This window comes from Talpa occidentalis, unplaced genomic scaffold (assembly GCF_014898055.3).
Source record: "Talpa occidentalis isolate TD23 unplaced genomic scaffold, MPIMG_talOcc4v2.1 talOcc4.8, whole genome shotgun sequence".
Classification (NCBI taxonomy): domain Eukaryota; kingdom Metazoa; phylum Chordata; class Mammalia; order Eulipotyphla; family Talpidae; genus Talpa; species Talpa occidentalis.
In genome coordinates, this window is record NW_023605194.1 from 82,477,057 (window position 1) to 82,499,128 (window position 22,072).

Sequence of the window (22,072 nt, forward strand, 5' to 3'; positions counted from 1 at the left end):
AGGAATTGTATTGAATCTGTATTTGATCATTTTAACAGTTGATTCTTCCAATCAATAAAAAGGGATTATCTTCTGTTTCTTCTATTTCTGTTAATTTCTCTAAGTTTTCATTGTGTATGTCCTTCACCACCTTCAAGTTTACTCCTAGGTATTTGATTATTTTTGATGCAATTACAAATGGGATTTTTTTTTTATTTCTACTTCTCACTTGATGTTTGCACATAGGTACGCAACTGATTATTATATATTGATTATGTAACCTACTTCACTATTTGTTTCAATTGTTTCAGACAGCCTTTAGGGTTTTCCACTGTGTGTGTGTGTGTGTGTGTGTGTGTGTGTGTATATATATATATATATATATATATAATTTTACCTTAGCGTACTCTTTGTATGTTCTTCTTGTATGTATATTCAAGTTTTTGACATACCCACTCTTTCAAAAATCATCTTTTAACATTTCTTACTAGATAGGTTTACTGGCAACAAATACAAGTTTTATTTGTTTGAGGAAGGGTTTATTTCTTCTTTACTTTTGAAGGATAATTTAGCAGAATGTAGAATTTTAGTGTGGTGAGCTATTTCTCTCAAAATTTTAAATATTTCACTCTACTTTTGTGTTTGCTTACATGGTTTCTAAGGAAAAGTTGGATGTACTTTTTTCCTTTAACAGTAATATGTTTTCCTTATGGTTCCTTCCAGAATTTTTCTTTGACTTTCATTAATTTTTTGGTAGCTTGAAGATTATAGCATAGATGAAAGTCTTTTAGCACTATCTTCTACTTGGCATCTTCTGAGTTTCCTGAATCTCTTGTTTGGTGGCTGACATTAATTTGGGAAAATTTTATCATTATTATCTCACATATTTTGGTTACATTCTGTTTTCTACTAGTGTTCCCATTATGTATCTACCAAACGTTTTGTGGTTCAACAAAGTCCCTGAATATTTTGTTCATTTTTCTTAGTGTTTTCTTTGCTATTTTGTTATTTAAGAATTCTAGTTATTTCTTATAGCTCAGATTCTTTTCTTAGCCATATCCAGTCTAATATACCCATTAAAAGCATACTTCAGCTTTCTTTTGTTACAGCTTTCTTTTGGTTCTTAGAATTTCCATCATTTAGCATATACTGTCCTTTTGTTCTTCTAAGCTATCTACTTTATCCCTAACAACTTTGGCATATTAGTTACTTTTTTTCTTTTTTTTTATATAAGAACCAGGGTATAGGCCAGATGTGCCGGAGGGTGAGAGGAGTCACCAGAGACAGAGCAGGGAACAGAACAGGCAGACTGATGAAATACACTACTGAGGGGAGCAGCGGGTGATACAGGTGAAGTCTGCTGTGCCATGTGGGATTCTCGCTGGTCAGCCAGGATCAAACCCGGGCCGCAGAGGCTGTGGACAGCTTTACAGTGCAGCGCTTAACCGCCAGCGCCACCAGGGAGGACCTAGTTACTTTTTTCATAAAGATAACACTTTCATGTTTGATTTTTTGTGCTGCCTCTTCATTTATGTTATGGTATTTTTTTTTTCCTATCGTTTTTCCTAATGGTTGGGCATGTAAATAGACTTTTAGTAAAGAGATGGAAAGATGTGGGTGGTGGTAAGCATTATATATAGTCCTATGATTTGATTGTCAGTGTATTAGTGAGCTTCTGAGCTGTGAGCTTCACAAGTTTTTCAGTTTCATTCTTGCCCCTTAGTTGAGACAGGATGATTAGAGGGAGCCGAGTTTATTTTCCTTCCCTAGGTTTGTCTCTGGTTAATTAGTTTCCCCTGAGTGCAGGCCTTGGTAAGGATTTACCAAGGAACTATTTCAAAATAGTTTTTACTCTTCCTCTATGGAAACCTTTCTGTTATTTACTGTGAGAACTGATTGATGTTCAGGAGTTAAATCTCAAATTGTAGGGTCTTCCCTGTGATGGGGTTTCCCTGATGTTTTTAACTTTCACACTTCCATCCACTGAACTTACAGCAACTTGTCAGCTATAGTTCAGGTTTTCCTACCCTAGCAGTGGCTCAGGGAGTTGTTTCTGCTTGTATGTCTCTACTTCATCTCTTATGACCCTCTGTTCCTCTGTATATACCCCTTTCTGGTTCTCCAATCAAGGAAGTATCCATGGCTTGTTCTGTCTTTTTTGGATCCAAGGAGAGTTGGTTTTATTCAACTTTTTAACTTGTTAGGATAGAATGGTGGTGCTCAGTATCTTTAAATGTGGAAATAAAAAGTTTTTTTGCAAAAGTGTTCAACTAGTAAATGATCTCATTCCAGAAGGAAAAAAAAAAAAAAACTAGCAGGGGAGTGTGATGTAGAGTCAGACTGCATATATGATGGCTGTCCCTGTAGAGAGCTTAGGTGTGTACCAGGCTCTACCATCTAGATTTTCCTGAGTATCCTGCATCAAACACACAACTAGAAATCACCTAATAACACACATCTTGGAATATATCTTGTCATTAAGTGACATATGACTGACTTTATGGTGGTTAAGAATGGGGACAAAGGGTTTAAGTCCACTTTTTTGCCACAAACTGGGTTCTCTTTTAATTTCCATCACTATAAAACTGGAGAACAGAAATAATATTTAGATCAATGTTGTGTTACACAAAAGTTATCTTTAAATATCCAGTCATATAATCTCACAATTTTATGAATCATTTCTTTTTCTGTGTTATACTGAGCCTCATTCACTCCTTTTTTATTGAAATCTCTTCAAATAGTATAGGAAAATAAAATTTCAGGAAGAAAGCAAGATCTTAAGTCTTTATTAAACTTCCAACCCTCAACAGAAAGCATATACATACCATACAAATTATTTTATATTTATGACTAGAAAATATCTGATAGAATTACCTAGCTCTTTAAGAAATTTGTTTAAATTTGTGTATTTATAACTCACACAGAATGCAATGCTTATTTTAAATTCATTTATTGAGGTAACATTTAATTATTTTAAAAAGTTCAGGTTGTGTATCTTTGGGAATAATAGTGTCATTATTTGTCAGATAGCCAGATCTCTCCTATCATCATTTCACACAAGTAATTTAAAATATTCTAAGTGGAGACATCCCACTGTGTATCATTTTACAGTGTATATTTTTATATTATACTTAGTTTTCCACATTTTCCCCAATTTTGTATATTGACCTTTTTTTTTTTTTCTTAGACCCTTCTTTGTTTTCATGTTGAAAAATGCAACTCCGTGGCATCTAGGGAACATTTAGCAAAGCAAGGGAAGGATGTATGACCAGGTCAAGAAAATCTAGTGAATTATTAAGGTAGTTCAAAGGTTGATTTTTCAAGATAAGTAGCATTTTTCATATACCCCTGGAATTCTAAGCTGAAACTGCAAGGGTCATAGAACAAGGTCTCTGACTGAAATTCCTATTGATTCAAGGACAATGAAAAATATTGGGGAAAAAAAATTGATACTTGGACATAGTTTAACAAGGAGTCATTTTTTTTTTTTTTAAAGGATGAGTTCAAAGATCATTATCAAGAGAAACTACGTAAGATAATTAATTCCAAAAAGTGCATACATGAAAAATACCTAGTTAAAAAAACACAGACCTGCTGTATGGATACAGTAATAAAGCTACTGGGCGACAGAGATACTGTTGAATTCCAGTTGCCATCTCACATAGACAAAAACAGTGTCTCTAAGGCATCCTTATAACCTTGATATATTCATGTTTTAGTACTTTGTCTTTCAGTTTATTTTATTAATGAGTTTCTCCTTATGTACTTAGTATCAGAAATTAAGGTCTGTTTTTTGGATATACTACCTCCTTTTCCAAAATTAGACAACTAATGCTTATCTCTGTAAACAAAGTAAAATCTTTAAGGTACAAAATGGCCAAATATATTTAAAATTATAAACAGCAATTTATTTAATGATCTGGCCATCGTTATTATGAACATTTGCCACTGCAATGACTTCTCTGGTAAAAAACAAAAATCAGATGTGAGAAATTTTGCAAGTACTTGTGCTGTCTCCTGCCATCACCAAACCTGCTCTCAAGGTTTAAGTTCAGGCACATCATTTATTCTCGCTCAAAGTAAAACCTGTTGGCATTTAATAATATCAGAGTTCTTTTAACAAAAAAGTTAGAAGGTGGAGAGAATATTGGATGCCCCCGCAAACTGATTTCTGAAGAAAATGTCACCATTTTTAATGAGCTAGCACTTGTTACATCAGATATTAAAAATGGTTACATTTTAAATTGTCTTTCAAGGTTTACCAAATAGAGGAATTAGTAAGGTTCTTCGATTTGAAAACAGATATAAAAATTAAAGGATGTGGGCCTCCCCTGGTGGCGCAGCGGTTGAGCACTGGGCTGCAAAGCTGCCCCCAGCCTCTGCAGCACCCGCTCTATCCCTGGCCACCAGCGAGGGTCCCACATGGCATGCAGACCTCTCCTGCCTCCCGCTGCTCTCCTCAGCAGTGTACTTTGGTCCTTCTGCATGTTCTGCTCCCTGCTCGGCTTTGGTGAATTCTCTCACCCTCCAGCGCTTCTGACTGTACCCAGTGCTTGTATAAATAAATAAACAAATCTTTAAAAAAAATTAAAGGATGTGACGATCTTTCTTTGAAATCAATATGACTAAGAAAACAGATTATGATCTGCTTTAACACAAAGAATGCAAGCAGAGTTTATCAAATCGATATTAAAATTATTTTCCAGTACAAGGAACATCTGTGATTCTAAAGATGAATCTCATGTAGTAGTTTAAGATAATTCAATCCTTTATCAATATAAGGTGAATATCACCACATGATCACTATTTCCTGTGCAAATACGTATTTTACTCTGTTAACATGTATATATTGTTCTCACGGTTGTGTGTGTATGTGTGTAGCCACAAATAGTAATTATAGTGAAAATGGTAAAAGTAATTTATCTTCACACACAAAATCCACAGTTGCTTTTGAGATGACTATTTTGTTCCATATGCATACCTCTAGAAATGAGAATACAGCATTTTTTCACACATCTTGGAGACTGATTCATTTATGCATATACAGATATGCTTTATATTATTTAAATAGCATGTTTCATTGTCACACTTGTAATTGATGAGCATTTGGTTGCTTCTTTCAATACAATCCTATTGCAAATACATAATAATCATTCCTCTCTGTACATTTACATTTATGAAAAAAATTTTGATGTTTTGTGTATAATTGATCCAGAAATACTAATATCTCATGAATTTCTGTTTTCCAATGCTTTGAAATATTGCATGTGAAAGTTATCTCACCTTTTCATATACATGGCCAGTTCACTAAAGAATTATCAACCTGGTGCCTGTTAAGAACTTTCAATTTTAACATGTATGGAGGAGAGAAGATCCTCTAAGCAATGTCAAGGAAGAGGAAAAGATGTTAAAAATCATTTACTCAATCTTTAATATTCTAAGTTCTCAACTTATATAATATGGAATCAAAACATACTGCCCCATTCCATGGGAAGTGTTCATTTCCTTATAGTTTCTGCTTAAATGCATTCTTGTGCTAATCTTATATAAATTGCATTTCTATGGTCACTTAACTTTGATGCTAAAATCAAATGTGTTTGCTCTTGATTTGGGGATTGCTTCTGCCTCCCTCTTTCCTTTGTCCTCTGTGCCTTCTCATTTATTTTATCTTCCTCTTAGGCTCTAGAATCCTTTCTTAAGCATTATATCAGAAAGCCCTGGGGGTGGGGGGAAATACAGATACACCCTAACAGCTTGTTTAGTATTGACTACAAAGTTCTCATTTCTGCTGTCAGTACTCAGATGTCCACTTTGACCATCCTTAAGCTTTGGTTTAGTCAGATACTACTTCTCAATAATCCATAGTTCCTGGATTTATTTCTTATTTTCCATCTCCCACATTTTTGTTTTAGAGAAAAAAATGTTAAAGAAAATCCTGCTGTACCATTGTTAAGTTTAGAAACCTTATTTTCAAATTATTTTCAGAATTAATAGTTGTCAAAATCATGTAAGAAATACTCTAACAATATTGTCCTTAGTGAGTCTGATAGTTATGTAATATCTATCTTATTTTAAAGACAGCTTCAATATGAACTAATTACTATATTTTAACTTTTGTTACAGTGGCAGTGTGATTTAGGAGATTACTGTATCATGAATTGTCATGAATGCAATGAAATATAACTGTATGGCATATGCTTATTTTAAAACAAAGCACATATAAAATCCCTGCAGGTATGAAACCCAATCAATAAGCATTTAGTGAAGACTAGAGATACAGTCAGAAAACATCCCATTCTATTTGTAACTTAAATATGCTTTTGTGTCAACCCTGGGCTATCATTTTGTTAAGTTTCAAATGATTATTACAACGTATATTTATTTCATGCATATGAATTTATCTTCAATTTGCTATTTCAATACCAAATATAAAGAATCAGAGCACCATGATTTGAAAATAAACATCAGTTTTCTACAACTTACTTGCAAAAAAATAAAAAGCAGCTAGTATACATATAAACTATTTTTCTTATCAGATACTTTGCCAGAGCTTACACTATAAGAGACGGGATGTGTACCTTTGTCTTAATTTCTAATGTGAATCAAAATAATGGAGGCCATGCAGAAGAATTTAATACTTTCCTACAGTGCTTACCTGTTACTCTTTCAAAGGTCTATAAGAAGTTATCCTACTAAATGACCTTTAAAATTCTAAGTAAAGGGAATCAAGTTTAAATACAAGTTCTCATTAAATTGAAAATTAAAAAAATTAGAGAGAAAGTAAGTTCATCGATATGCTAACAATTTTATTTTGTTTTTAATGTGGAAGAACTGGGTTTTAATGTGAGGTAAAGAAAAATTTCAAACATCCAGAAAACCTTCAATTATACATACAGATTGTTAAAATGCATAGGTGTTTCCTACTATTTCTCTCAGTTAATACACATATATTTTAACAGTGATCAAATGTTAAGGTATCTAACCTCAATATGGTAAATTCAATGATAATAGTTACTCTTTTATTGTGCTGAAGAGGATATGGAGAGAAGGGAACACTTGAACAGTATTGATGGGAATGTAAATTGTCACAGCTATTAAGGAAAGCAGTATGGAGAGTCCTCAAGTTAAAAATAGTAGTTGAATACATTCTTATTATCCAACTACTGGGTACTTACTAATTTTAAGAGTTTAATGAACCTTGCATTATTCACTGAAGTTTTATATCAATAATCAAAAGCTGGAAACAATCTAAGTGCCATTCACATGACTGGGTAACGAAGATCGGGTATAAATATACAATGAAATACTAGGAAGCTGTGAAAGATGATGAAACTGCCATTTGTAACCACATGGCAGAACCTAGAGGTTATTATGCTTTATGAAATGACTCACTCATGGCACATAAAAAAACATGTAAATTAAACAAAAATAAATTTTTACACCAAATTAGTATTTACCAGAAAGGGGGTGGGTAAATCAGACAAAAGGAATCCATTGTATAGAGAAGACAGAATCAAACTTGTAGTAGTAAACTACTTAATATAGTATATATTGACAATGATTTATAATGATGCACACCTGAATTTAAATGCTAGTCAATAAAATTTTTAAAATAAATTATTGTAAATCACTTGATATATATTTTAAATTAGCTAATCAGATTATATTGTGTATCAAACTATGAAAAGTGATAATTTTGCCAAATACTCTTGTGGTCTCATTCTTTTTATTCTTTTTTTTTTGTTTTTTTTAAATAATAAATTTTATTTTTATATTCCCCATACAATTGCAACCCCCCATTCTGACAACAATCCCTCCCCTCCCGCCCCCCACCTCCCAAAAAGTGTCTCTGGATCATAGTTTTTTTGTTGATTTTGATTTTCACTTTCTTGTAGTTATTCATTTTCCTGGTCCCTTATTTAAGTTTTCTAGATTCCTGCTATGAGTGAGACCATCCGGTATTTTTCTTTTTCTTTCTGGCTTATTTCGCTGAGCATGATCCCTTCCAGCGCCATTCATGTTGCTGCAAATTGCATGTGTTTATCTTTTTTGAATGCTGAGTAATATTCCATGGTATATATGTACCACATCTTCTTGATCCAGTCATCTATTTTTGGGCATTTGGGCTGTTTCCAAAGCTTAGCTATTGTAAACAGTGCTGCTATAAACATAGGGGTGCAGGTGCTCTTTGGAATTGATGTTTCTGTGTCCTTTGGGTAAATACCTAGGAGTGGAATTGCTGGATCATATGGAAGCTCTATGTTTAGTAGGTCCAGAAATCTCCACACAGCTCTCCATAGTGGTTGGACCAGTTTGCACTCCCACCAACAGTGCAGAAGAGTTCCTTTTTCTCCACACCCTCGCCAACATTTGTTGTTGCTAGTTTTTTTAATATGTGCCATTCTCACTGGTGTAAGATGGTATCTCATGGTAGTTTTGATTTGCATTTCCCTGATGACAAGTGATGTTGAACATTTTTTCATATGCCTGTTGGCCATTTGCATTTACTCTTCAGAGAAGTTTATTTTTAGCTCTTCTGCCCATTTTTTGACCGGATTATTTTCTTTGTTGTTGTTGAGTCTCATCAGCTCTTTGCAGATTTTTGTGATCAGTCCTTTATCATTAGTGTTGTGTGCAAAAATGTTCTCCCAGTTGGTGGGGTTTCTCTTTGTTTTTGTTACTGTCTCTTTTGCTGTGCAGAAGCTCTTTAATTTGATGTAGTCCCAGCTGTTTATCTTTGCATTCACTATCAGTGCTTTGGGTGATGTGTCTGTAAAGATGTCTTTGATATGCAAATCACGTAGTGTTTCGCCTATATTTCCTTCTATGTATTTTATGGTTTCAGGTCTTATGTCTAGTTCTTTAATCCATTTTGAGTTGATTTTTGTGTATGGTGTGAGGTAGTGGTCAAGCTTCATTCTTTTGCATGTAGCAACCCAGTTTTCCCAGCACCATTTATTGAACAAACTTTCTTGGCTCCAATGCATAGTCTGCTCCTTTGTCAAAGATTAGTTGACCATAAATCTGTGGGTTTATTTCTGGATTTTCTATTCGATTCCATTGGTCTGTATGTCTGTTCTTGTTCCAATACCATGCAGTTTTGATGATTATGGCTTTGTAGTAGAGTTTGAAGTCTGGGAGTGTGATGCCTCCATTCCCTTCTTTTTTTTCAGTAGAGCTTTGGCTATTCGGGGTTTTTTGTGATTCCATATGAATTTCATCAATAATTGTTCTATTTATTTGAAGAATGACATTGAAATTTTGATTGGAATAGCATTGAATCTGTAGATTGCTTTTGGTAGGATGGCCATTTTAATAATGTTTATTCTTCCAATCCATGAGCAGGGGATGTCTTTCCATTTCTTTGTGTCTTCTTCTATTTCTTTTAACAGTGTTTTATAGTTTTCTTTGTATAGGTCCTTTACCTCTTTTGTTAGATTTATGCCCAAATATTTGATTTTTTTTGTTTCGATAATAAAAGGGATGGTTTTTTTTTATTTCTTCTTCTTCAGATTTATTGTTTGTGTATAGGAAGGCTACTGACTTTTGCGTGTTGATTTTGTATCCTGCCACTTTACTGAACTGATTGATTAGTTGAATTAGTTTTTCTGTGGAGTTTTTGGGGTTCTCTATGTATATTATCATATCATCTGCAAATAGTGATAGTTTGACTTCTTCTTTTCCTATTTGGATTCCTTGTATGTCCTTCTCTTGTCTTATTGCTCTGGCTAGGACTTCCAGTATTATATTGAAAAGCAGTGGTGAGAGTGGACATTCTTGTCTTGTTCCAGATCTTAATGGAATTGCTTTCAGCTTTTCACCATTGAGAATGATACTGGCTGTTGGCTTGTCATATATGGCCTTTATGATGTTGAGGTGTGTTCCTTGTATCCCAAGGAATTCAAGGGCTTTTATCATGAATGGGTGTTGCACTTTGTTGAAACCTTTCTCAGCATCTATTGATATTATCATGTGGTTTTTATATTTCTTTTTGTTGATGTGTTGGATAACGTTGATTGATTTTCAGATGTTAAACCATCCTTGTGTCCCTGGAATGGATCCTACTTGGTCGTGGTGAATTATCTTCTGAATACATTGTTGGATTCTGATAGCTAAAATTTTATTGAGGATTTTTGCATAAGTGTTCATTAGGGAGATTGGCCTGTTGTTTTCCTTTTTGTGTTGTCCTTGTTCGGTTTTGGTATTAGTGTAATGTTGGCTTCATAGAACGTGTTTGATATTGTCCCTTCCTTCTCAATTTTTTGGAAGAGTTTGTGAAGTATAGGCACTAATTCGTCTCAGAATGTTTGGTAGAATTCATTTGTAAATCCATCAGGTCCTGGGCTTTTGTTTTTGGGGAGGTTTTTGATTACCATTTCAATTTTGCTGCTTGTAATTGGTCTGTTTAGGTGTTCTATTTCTTCTTTATGTAGCTTTGGGTGATTGTAGAGTTGTAGGAATTTGTCCATCTCCTCTAGATTGTTAAACTTGTTTCCATATAACTGTTCATAGTAGTTACTGATTATTCTTTTGATTTCTGCTGTATCCGTTGTGATTTCTCCTCCTTCATTTCTGATCCTGTGTATTTGTGCTTTCTCCCTTTTTTCCTTTGTGAGCCTGGCTAGGGGCTTGTCTATTTTATTGATTTTTTCGAAGAACCAGCTCTTGGTTTCATTGATCTTTTGGATTGTTTTTTTAGTTTCGATTTCATTTATTTCTGCTTTGGTTTTTATTATTTCTTTTCTTCTACTGGTTTTTGGGTTTTTTTGTTGTTCTTTTTCTAGATCTTTGATCTTCGAGATTAGGTTGTTTTGTTGAGTTCTTTCTTGTTTCTTGATGTGAGCTTCTATTGCTATATATTTTCCTCTTATTACTGCTTTTGCTGCATCCCATACATTTAGGATATTGGTGTCCTCCTTGCCATTAAATTCAAAGAATTTTTTAATTTCTTCTTTGATCTCCTCATTAGTCCAGTGGTCTTCCAGTAGTGTGGTTTTTAATCTCCATGAGGTAGGAAAGTTCCTTGCCTTCTTTTTATGGTTTATTTCTAGTTTGATACCTTCATGGTCAGAAAAGATGGTTGGTATGATTTCAATCTTGCTGTATCTGTTGATGTTTGTCTTGTGCCCCAGTATGTGATCAATCCTGGAGAATGATCTGTGTGCGCTTGAGGAAAATGTGTACTCCATTTTTTTGGGGGGCGTTAGTGTTCTATAGATGTCTGTTAAGCCCAAATGCTCTAGGTCCTTATTTAGAGCTTTAGTGTCTTTACTTATTTTTTGTCTTGTTGATCTATCCATTGTTGATAGTGGTGTGTTGATTTCTCCCACTACGTATGTGTTTTCTCTGATGTCTGTTTTCAGAGATGACAACATTTGTCTGATATATTTTGGTGCTCCTTCGTTTGGTGAGTATATGTTAATGAGTGTTATTTCTTCTTGAAGTATTGTCCCCTTGATCATAATGTAGTCACCATTGGGGTCTCTTTTTACTTTTTTGAGTTTGAAATCTGTTTTATCTGATATAAGTATAGCTGTTCCTGCTTTCTTTTTTGGTCCATTTGCTTGTAGGATTGTTTTCCATCCTTTAACTTTGAGCCTATTTTTATCTTTTGTAGCTAAATGTGTTTCCTGGAGACAGCAAAAGGTTGGGTTTTGTTTCTTAATCCAGGCTGCAACTCTGTGTCTTTTTATTGAAGAGTTTAGTCCATTGACATTTAGGGTTAATATTGATATGTTAGCATCTGTATTTGCCATTGTGTTTGTCTTTCCTTTGATTTATTTATTCTTTCAATAACTTTTTTTTTTTTGGCCTTCTTTCGTTGTTATTCGTACCTCTGAGGTTCTGGCTTTAGGACTCCTTGTAGTATTTTTTTGAGTGGTGGTTTAGTTGTAATGAAATTCCTGAGTTTCTGTTTATCTGGGAAGGTCCTTATTCTTTCTTCATAGAGGAAGGAGAGCTTTGCGGGATAGAGTATTCTTGGTTGGCATCTGTTTTCTTGGAGTCTGTTGACTATGTCCCTCCACTCTCTCCTTGCCCGTAGTGTTTCTTCAGAGAAGTCTGATGTCAGTCTGATTGGTTTTCCTTTGAATGTTATCTGTTTCTTCCCTCTTGTCAGCTTCATTATTTTTTCCTTGTCCTGGATTCTTGGGAGCTTTACTATTATGTGTCTTGCTGTGTTTTTCCTTTCGTCGTGGAAGTTTGGTGTTCTTCTTGCTTCTTGTATATCAATTTTCAGCTCCTTCACATTTGGGAAGTTCTCTTCAATTATCTCTTTGAATATTTTCTCTGTTCCTACATCTCTCTCCTCTCCTTCTGGTATTCCTATAACTCTTATATTTCCTTTCCTCATGGAGTCAGATAGTTCCCGAAGTCTGTCTTCGTTCTTTTTCCTTCATACTTCTCTTTCCTTTTCTGTTTTGATTCTTTTTATTTCTGTGTCTTCAAGAGTACTTATTCGTTCTTCCATTTCATCTATTGTGCTTTCATTGCTTTTCCCAGAGTTCTTTAGTTCCTCCATTAATTCTTTGATCTCCTGCGTTTCTTTTGCTTCCCTTTTTAGGGACTCAATTTCATTCTTCTGACCGTTGTTTTCCCTCTTTAGGGACCCAATTTCCTTCTTCTGATCATTGTTTTCCTTTATGAGTTCTGTCATTTTTTTAATCATGGCAATTTTAAATTCTCTTTCTGGAAGGCTCAGAAGTTCTTCCAAGTTACTGTTGTTGCAATCTGGGGGGTGGTTTTCTTTTTGTGGTGTGCTTTTTTCCTAAGGAGTTGCTAGGTTGCGTGTGGTTCTTCTACTCCCTACTGTCTGTTTTCTAATTTGTCGTATGCATTGGAACATTGTGTTGCTGGGACTGGCCGGCATCTTGGGTGAGCTTCTCCGCTCCCCTCTGGCTCCTCCAGGGGCCATCTGTCTGTTTCAAGCAGTGTTTACTGAAGAAAGGTCCCTGTTCTAAAATGCCGATGTGTGGACACACTCCCCTGTGCGCTTGGTCTGCCCCGGCGGTGGTTTCCCGCTCCCCCTCTGGGTTTGGACTGCAGGCCAGAAGGGGCCTGGCATGTGCGAGCTTCCCGGCTCACCTCTGGCTCCTGAGGGGGCCTTCTGCAGGCAGTCTTTACTGAAGAAATGTCCCTGTTCTATAATGGCGATGCAGGACGCACTCCCTGTGTGTCAGGTCTCAGGCACACTCTTCTGCGCGCCTGGTCTGCCCCGGCCGTGGGTGTCCTCTCCCCCTGTGGGCTCAGACTGCTGGTCTGAAGGGGTCTGGGTTGGGCTAACTTCCCAGCTGGCCACGGGCTCCTCCAGGAGCCTTCTGCTGGTTTCAAGCTAGGTGGCACCAGAGATATCTCCTATTGTTCTTGGGGAGCTCTTTTTTTTCACCCCGTGGGATAGGGAACAGAGTGGGAATGGTAGGGAAACCCTCAACGGGTTTGGGGTGCTGTGTCTGCCTTGTGCCCCACCGACGTGGATAACCCACACCCCAAAATTCGTGCCCTGGGTCTCAGTTCCAAAGCCCTCAGGTCCAGGACGCAAGCTGTAGCCCAGTTCAGTGGCTGCAGGGATGGCGCCTTTTGCACCCTGCTCCCGTGTCAGGGTGCCTGGTTCCTGGATACTCAGTGAGGGACTTTCACCTCAGTGAGGACCCCTGCTGGTCTTCCCGCAAGCCTAGGTCGCAGGCACGGGGACCTGGGCAGCAGTGATCCGCGTTTGCTTTTCAAGAGCGCCGCGCTGCTTTTCCGTCGCTTTTCTGCGCAAGCTTACCAGCAGGCCTGCGGCTGTTGTTCTCTAATGGCACCTGGAGCCATTCGCTCACCACAGCAGCGGATCCTGCAGGGTTCTCCACAGCTCCTGTTCATGGGGTGTGGTGGCTGAAACAGTTCCTTTCCACTCACAGTCCTGCTTGATGTGTAGTTTGTTCTTTTTGGTCGTTTTGGTTTGTTTTTTTCCTCCTCTCTGTTGGGCAGAGAGTGCGGACTCTGTGGGCGGGGGAGGGGAGCAGGGTTCTGCGCTTTCCTCCCTTCTGGTCCTCTTTTATGGCCACTTTCTTCTTTGGGTAGTTTGCTGGAGTCGTCCATCCCTTTATCTTCCATGTCCCAGTTCTCACTGGGACCTGTCGCTTTTCCTCCCTATTAACTTTTTTTAATGGGAGATCTTACTCGCAGTGTCTCCTTGCCGCCATGTTGCTCCGCCTCTCTTTTTATTCTTAAAATATTCTTTAATGATTGGGAAGACATACATTTTAATAGTAATATCTTCTCCTGTTTATTAGGCATGATTATTGGTGTGATTTGCCAATCATTAGATAACTTGAGTAAATATAATTTTTACTATTATTACATCTTTCTTGAGAGAAGGGGAAAGGAAGAGCATATATGGAGACATATTCCGCATGCTTTCACTAACATCCTCTGCTCATTTTTCTCATGACTTGAAACAATGAAAAGAATGGGCGTCCCCATAAATTGGTTGTGGCCATCTATACTCACATTAAAACATTATTTAGACTTTGATCTCAGGTACTTGGTGCTATAATGTAATTTAGGAAAAAAAAATAAGACTATCAATTAAAAAGAGTGAAAAGTAGGTCATGCACTTTCTTTACAATCAGGGAAAATAGTTATAATTATGGCATCCTAATTGGACAATATAAAAGCAAGTAAGTTTATTAATCTACAATGGAACGTTGCAGGTGTTGCTAGATGAAAAAAAATTATGCCAATGAGAACAATTAGTAAAATAAGCCTGCATTTAATCTGACTTAGTCTTCAAGATCAATGTTAAGTCTTCTAGTTTAAAATAGAATTTGTTTCAGAGTTAAGCATGCATTGTAAAAATGATTATCAGGTTTGTTTCTGCTATGTGAAGAGTGAGGAGGAAAAAAAATCCAGGGTTGTTAAACTCAGAAGAAACAAATCTTTTATTTTTTTTAAATTTTTTTAAGATTTATTTATTTATACAAGTACTGTGTACGGTCAGAAGCCGAGAGGGTGAGAGAATTCACCAGATCCAGAGCAAGGAGAACAGGCGGAAGGACTGAAGTACACTGCTGAGGGGAGCAGCACAGGTGGCAGGAGAGGTCTGTGCGTCATGTGGGACCCTTGCCAGGGCCAGGGATCAAACCGACGCTGCAGAGGCTGCGAGCAGCTTCGCAGCCCAGGCGCTCAATCACTGCGCCACCAGGAAGGCCCAACAAATCTGTTTTAAACTGGAATAAAATTTGCATTCAGTAAGAAGGCCAGTCACCTGAACACATAAGCTATGCAACTCTCCCTAGGGAATATTATTTATATGTGTTTAAAAGTTATAGGGAAATCTGCCTTTGAAATGTATCCAGAGTACAACTTTTTTATACATAATTAGAGAAATAGAAAGTAACATTATGGATATTTGAGACCAGACAGAGAATTCTAGAAATGGGACATGGTTTCAGAGCTGTTTGTGGACATTCATGTAAGCAATAGAGCCAAAAAATTAGAATGTGACAAGGCTGCAAATGCACTGAAAATGATTTAGGGGAAGGAAGAGTGGAGAGTGAAATTGAATATGGGCAAGAAAGAAGAAGATACTTGAATTATTAGTTTTACCCAATATAAAAGCTTAAAAACTATGCTATTTATAATGATATCATCTTCTTGCCTTCACATCCTCACACAAAAATATTAAAACATGTGGATATGGAAAACCAGTAATGATTTTTCAGAATGATTTTGACAAAAGTTTATCGTGCTCCCTTGAGATTAAGAAAAACAATGCATTCCATTTTATATGACAAGAGAGTTATTCATGACTTAGAAAAATTTTCAATAAGTTAAAAGAGCATGTGACTTGCAGTTGTTCATTTGTTCATTGTGCCAGCCTTTTCCTTTCTGTCCACCATCTAGCCTCAAGTTCTAAAAGGACAATTTGTCACTGGAAGATCAAAACCTTTGATTTTAATGGTGCAGATACATGAAAAATAGGAATGAAGAGGACTAAATGGATTTACTATGCTGAAAAGAGTTGACAAGCTGAGGGAAAAAAGAGTAGATTCTGAAGTGTTGGGCAGAAGAGATTTGTTTATATTTTGGGGTGAAAGGAGGGGCATGAAGGAATCAAAGGAATTTTTTTACTAAAACTTCAATTTTTAAATAAAGCAAATGCAAGTAAAACTACATAGGTCAAACTTTTTTTTTCCTTTTTATTTTCCAGAATTGAAGTATTAAAAAAATATACTGCTACTCCTAATTTTCATGTAAATCATTTTTAAAAAGCCCTTTAGTTTTCTGAAGTTTTCTATGATGGAAAATATCCACATTTTTAGTGGTATAAGCAATTTCAGATGAAGGTTATGCATCTAGCTTTTGTTAGTTTTTGTGTCTACTTTCTACTACTTGGAGGAATTTGGCATTGAGAAAATACTGTGTTTGGAAAAAAATTCTAATTTTGAGGTCATACTATTCAGCACTTATCAATTTACCAAGGATAAAGAAAAGCATTACATAGCAATGAATGTTCTAAGGAGACATAGCAAACATTAATGTACCTAATGATAATGTATAAGTAATATGTGAAACAAAAACTGATAGAACTATAAGGATGAATGGGTTATGTCTGAGTTTTCTTGGCTGAATTTTCTAAATTACAATTTAAGGGCTGAACAAGAGACTATTACCAATCATTACTTAAACTCTTATTTTCTCTAGCAGATCCACTGATAAAGTAAATTTTGCACCCACCACAAGCATCTTAGATTGTGATGCTTTACACTAACCTTGGATGAATCCAGGTACCAAAACTCTGGCTTCCCTACTAAATTACTACTTTACTTTCTACTGCTGTCAGCAGTAATTGCCCTGCTTTCAGCTCTAACTGCCCTTCTTTAAACATCCACATCCAGACCCTTATTTTATGATTTTCAGGACCTGCAGCTATTGTTTTACTGTTTTTTGCCTTTAAAAAAGATATACAGTTTTCTCAGTATGAAACTGTCAATCATTAAATTAAAAAGAAAGTAGGTTCTAGTTTTGGTAAACTATTGTGAAACAGAAATCCTTCACTCACCTGTGGTTGTACATGTAAATGAAGATACATTTCTGGTGAGCAGAATTCAGTGTGTCATAAGAATCTTAAGTTTTCACAGCCATAGAAACTTACTCTTTGAAAATATTGCAGATAAGCACCAAGTTCATATTCAGTGGGGATTCATTAAAATGTTCACAAAATAGGGAAGACTGAAAAATTATCAATAAAAGGATTACTAAGAACAAAATGGGATATAAAGTACATTATGACTTCACAATTTTATAAGACCATTTAACAAAATAAAATTTGATTTTTAAAGAAGGTATAGAGGTACAATGTGTACATTTAGTTTATATATTAAATTATGATTTCCACCATAGCATCAGTCAACTTATGCCATAGCACCTAATTATTCTTTACTTGTGGTAAAAACAGCATCTTTGCATTTCTTGGAATAGCTGTTCATTTGTACAATTTCTTTTCATGTGATTTTTTTTTAACACTTCTACTTATTTGTCTGAGTCTTACTAATGTTTCATGTCTCAGCTTGAATGAGCATTTCCCAAAAGACTGAAGACTTGATTAAATGTTTATGAAAAGTGCTTCAAAATATAACCTTTCATAACGATAGCTCCTGGAATATTAGATCATGTATGTAGTAATGCTAATATTTGGTGTCATTTTATACTGTACACTACTGATGCCAAGTGCAGTGCCATTATTATGGTGTTTTTACATGTCTCTGGGTGATTCATTGAATAGAAGTTGGAAAAATTTGCAAAGCAGCCCTTTGGTTATCTTCCTGCCTTAAGTGTATCCGGCACAGTATACTATTATGTAATGTATGTATACACCACACGGTACATAATATCCATAGATATATATGTATTCTGCATTGAGTTTCATATTAACATGAAGTTACTCTTGCCTATGAATACCTCCTCTGGGCAGATAGGTTTTCTGTACTGACCTAGCAAAGAGACTTTTTTTTTTTAAGAGAATGACATAGTTCTCTAGAGGTACTATCTCTTTTAGAGATTATAGTAAAACAAAAACTGCAAGAAAGGTAAAAAAGATTCTTCCAGGAAGTTTAAATTAACAATATACTTGTGAACTTTTCACATTGTTTTTTTTTTCTCCCCTCTTCACTCTTTTATGAGCTAATGCCAAATGCAGACTGTTCCCCTCTAGTTGCACCCTGTTCCTAGTCTTGACTTTAGCCACTGAGGCAGCTTTCTGCTAGTTTACAATGTTGCCTTTTCAAAAGAAAGATCAGAGATTTAGTAATTTTCATGTAGGATGCTTTTAAGGTAGTGGTGCTTGTTATTGTGGCTTTCTTAGTTAATATCTAAAGGGAGATCTTTGAAGATAGCACTAACCTAGCTCATTTAAAAAGCAAAATTAGATTATTCTATTTGCTTTAGTTCACAACACATGACAATTAGGTTTCTTAATGGATTTGGGAAACTCAATAATTCTTTGCTCAGATTAGATTTTATTAGATTTGGATGTCTTTCATACTAACTTTTAAAGATCTGTAGACAGTATAATCAGATTAGAGTCCCAGACTCAATGACTTACAATATATTATAACATTTTTATTGGCTCTTCACAAGCACCTAAAGTCACATTGAGAAAATATACTGAGAGTTCACAAAATTAAATTGGGAAGGCAAGAAATTGGCAATCCTTGCATTGTAAAATTTCCTCCCTGTCAGGACATTTCTTCTTTGTTTTAACATAGTTTAATTCTTTGCAGAGGAGAATACTTATTTGTATCTACATGTATATTTATGTATACAATATAAAATAAGGAACAGAATTTTAAAAAGATTTCCACTCATGATGCATGTGTAGTAATTAAGTGTTATATGGATACTGCCATCTTTGAAACTTGTTTAATTACCAGGAAATAAAGGTCACATGTTACATTATTTTTAAACTGCTGACAGACAATGGCATTTTAAATAAGACTGTCCCAACAGTAGACTTTATAGCAAATATAAAGCAATCTTGAAGATAATTATTAGGTTTCAGTGACTGATAAAACTAAAATTAATACCAATATATTTTAACCAAGAGATTTATCTTTGCTCTGTATAACTCATTAACCTTAGCATTTTATTTTCATTGTTGTGAAATGACTTTGGATGTTTGCAAATGTAGAAAATACATTGATCAAATTATTTTTAAAATAATAAGATGGGAGAAGGCAAATCCCTATTGCAATTCCTCGGCACATGCAAACATGTGCTTCACAAAAGTTGGTCACTCCATGGGGATGGTTGTTGGGTGATCACATCCTTTTAGTCCAGTTTGAGCCAGGGTCCTTTGAGGGTTTTGCTTATAGTCTTCCTACACATTTCTTTTGTATAATAAACATTTAATATGCTTAGTTGCCAGCTAAAGAATTAGATAGGGCAACTTACCCTCTGGATGAAAGTAGCATCATAAATAAATACCCTATGGGATCAAGGGGTTAAACAATCCTAGCTGTAGTCATCTTTCTCTCAGATTGAAGAGGCCTTTCCTGCTCCATAATTTGTTAGCCCCTGTCACCACAAGCCTTATTTTATAGAAGTACTTTGATTTTTTTTAGTTTTTCTGAAAAACTACTTTTTCCTTCTATAAACTGGTATTTGTTTCCTGTTCTGAAAACTGCTTTTCAGTAAACCCAGTATGAAGGATAGTAAATGTCTATTAAATGTCTATGAACACCTAAAACTGTTCAAACTGACAAATAGTTTTTGCTACTTGACTGAGATCAAGATCTCTACCTTCCATTATAATTTGGAGACCACATAAGTTGTCTAAATTGAGATATTTAGCTGAAAAATGCCATTGTTAATAGTCTTGCAAGAAAGTGGTTATGAATTACTGCTGTCCAGACACACTTTACATATATAATTATCCTAATTATAACACAAGGATGGATGGAAGAAAAGGTAGATAAACTGAATTTTGGGATGTAATCTTAATGTAGTGCTATTGTTATTCAGATATATTCCTATGAAGCAGCATCCTTCAAAGCCTGGGCTTATATTTTGCCATCAATTTCTTCCAATATATAAAATATTTTACATGTAATGTTTATAAATGAAGTACATCTTAGATAAGCTGTTCTTTCATTTTGATCATGACCTAAATGACTAAATTCAATGTTTATAAGACCTCTAATTAAAATAGTATGCCAGGATCACTTCAATCCTTCAAAAACCATGAGTATTTTATAAATTATTCTCCATCACAAACTGCTAGCTAGGAGTGGTATGGCTTGATTAGAATATATAATCTATCTTCCTAAAACATGAGACACTTCTTTATACTGTCTCTAGTTCTCTAAAGATACTATATTGCCTTGTGCTTTACATAGTTTTAATCTTCACAATACTGTTCTTTCTCTATGTTATTGCTACTTTTACAGGAAAGATTCACTAAAGGAAGCTCATCAAGTTGTACTTAACAAATGACTTGCTATTTTCACCTAGAACTTATTGTAAAGCAGGGATTATGAAACATTTTCTGTAGATATTCAAACAAAAAATGTTTCAGATGTTGTAGATCATACATAGTCTCTACTATTCTATACTTTTTTTCTAACACTTTAAAAAGGAACTCAATTACACACGTGAACCATTTTACCAACCCCTCTAATGCATTAGCTAATTTGCTTAATGAATGTATAACATAACAATAAATAATACATTCACTCTACAATGTTTTTAGTTCTGGCAAAGGTGACTGGAATTTATCCAAACATAAGCATATCTACATAGCCTAATTAGATATAGTCACAAAGCCTACTAACTTGAAATATGTTAGCACCAAACACACTATGTATTCTTTTGAATCACTTCATATCACTTAAATTCTGACAGAAAGATTATGGCCCACATAACTTCCATTGATTCCCAGCTTGGTCATTTACTATCAGTATAATATATTTTTTAAGATTTATTCATACAAGAACAGGGGTGAAGGATGAGAGGATTTACCAGAGACAGAATGGGAAGCTACTGAAATACACTGCTGAGGGGATCAAACACATACCAAAATGGCTGGCGATAGCTTAATAGTGTTTAGACTTTAACCCCTGTGCTACCAGGGAGGCCCCTTATTATCAGTATAATCTTGGCAAGTAAATTTACTATGCCTCTGATTCCTCACTATGAAAGGTATACAAATGATACAGTCAAACTCAGATTTGTTGCAGTTTATAACAAGCAAAGCACATAGTAGTATTTCAATAAATGTTAGCTGTCATTATTTTTTTCATTCTAGCTAGTCTACTGCCTAGAATTATAGCTGTTAGAATATTTGTGGTCTGTGTCAATTAAGTATTAATGCAGTGAACTACAGTGATGTGAGACATAGGCTAATAAATATAGGGGATTTAGTGCATCTTAAAAAAAAAAACTTAAGGCAGTGTCTTTGTCCTTGTAAAGTTATACAATGATTATCTGAATAATTGTAATATCTGACTGGATAACATGAATACTATTGAGTTCAAAGTCATGAGCTCCTCCTTTAAGTTTCACCCCAGTAGATTGTTCTATTAGAAGGAATGGGAAAGTCTTCCTAGAGAATATGTAAAGTGTAAAATGCCTTTGAACATTTGTGAAGAATTTAAGATAGGAACAAGTAAAGGGCAGCTGTAAATTGGAGTAATTGCATCAGCAAGCTTCTAAAGCAGAGTATTATAAAGTATATTCCATATGAAAGAAAGATTAGCATGAAATCATTCAGAGAGGTTCATTAAAATCACAGGTCATTCTAAATGCCAAGATATGACTATGTACTTGCCTACATAGGTTGTCAGGAGAAAAGGACAAGTGTCTCTTTCTGTGTCTCTTTCACATAAGTTTAGGATGATTGATCTCATGGGAATATCGGCTGGTTCAGGGTAGCTGTAGATTCTGTGTGGAAAGCTAAAACTATGGTTTAAGTGGACATAATCCAAGTTTAAACAAGTGTAATAGTAACACAAAAGAAGAATTTAGCTAGAAAATGGGCCTCCCTTGGGGGTGCAGCCATTGAGCACTGGGCTGCGAAGCTACCTGTAGCCTCTGCAGCGCCGGTTCGATCCCC

General features: G+C 35.4%; 2 long non-coding RNA genes across 2 annotated transcripts in view; one reads left to right on the top strand and one right to left on the bottom strand.

The window, feature by feature from the left end:
- Positions 1-22,072, top strand: part of LOC129145057 (uncharacterized) — a 188,335-nt gene that overhangs the window by 109,869 nt on the left and 56,394 nt on the right. The gene's annotated exons all lie outside the window — the stretch shown is intronic.
- Positions 15,174-22,072, bottom strand: part of LOC129145058 (uncharacterized) — a 64,887-nt gene continuing 57,988 nt past the window's right edge. Inside the window, exons 4-5 of the long non-coding RNA XR_008550092.1 lie at positions 17,024-17,193; positions 15,174-15,188 (exon numbers count right to left, since the gene is read on the bottom strand). This is a non-coding gene — a long non-coding RNA (uncharacterized LOC129145058). The remainder of the gene's footprint in view (positions 15,189-17,023; positions 17,194-22,072) is intronic.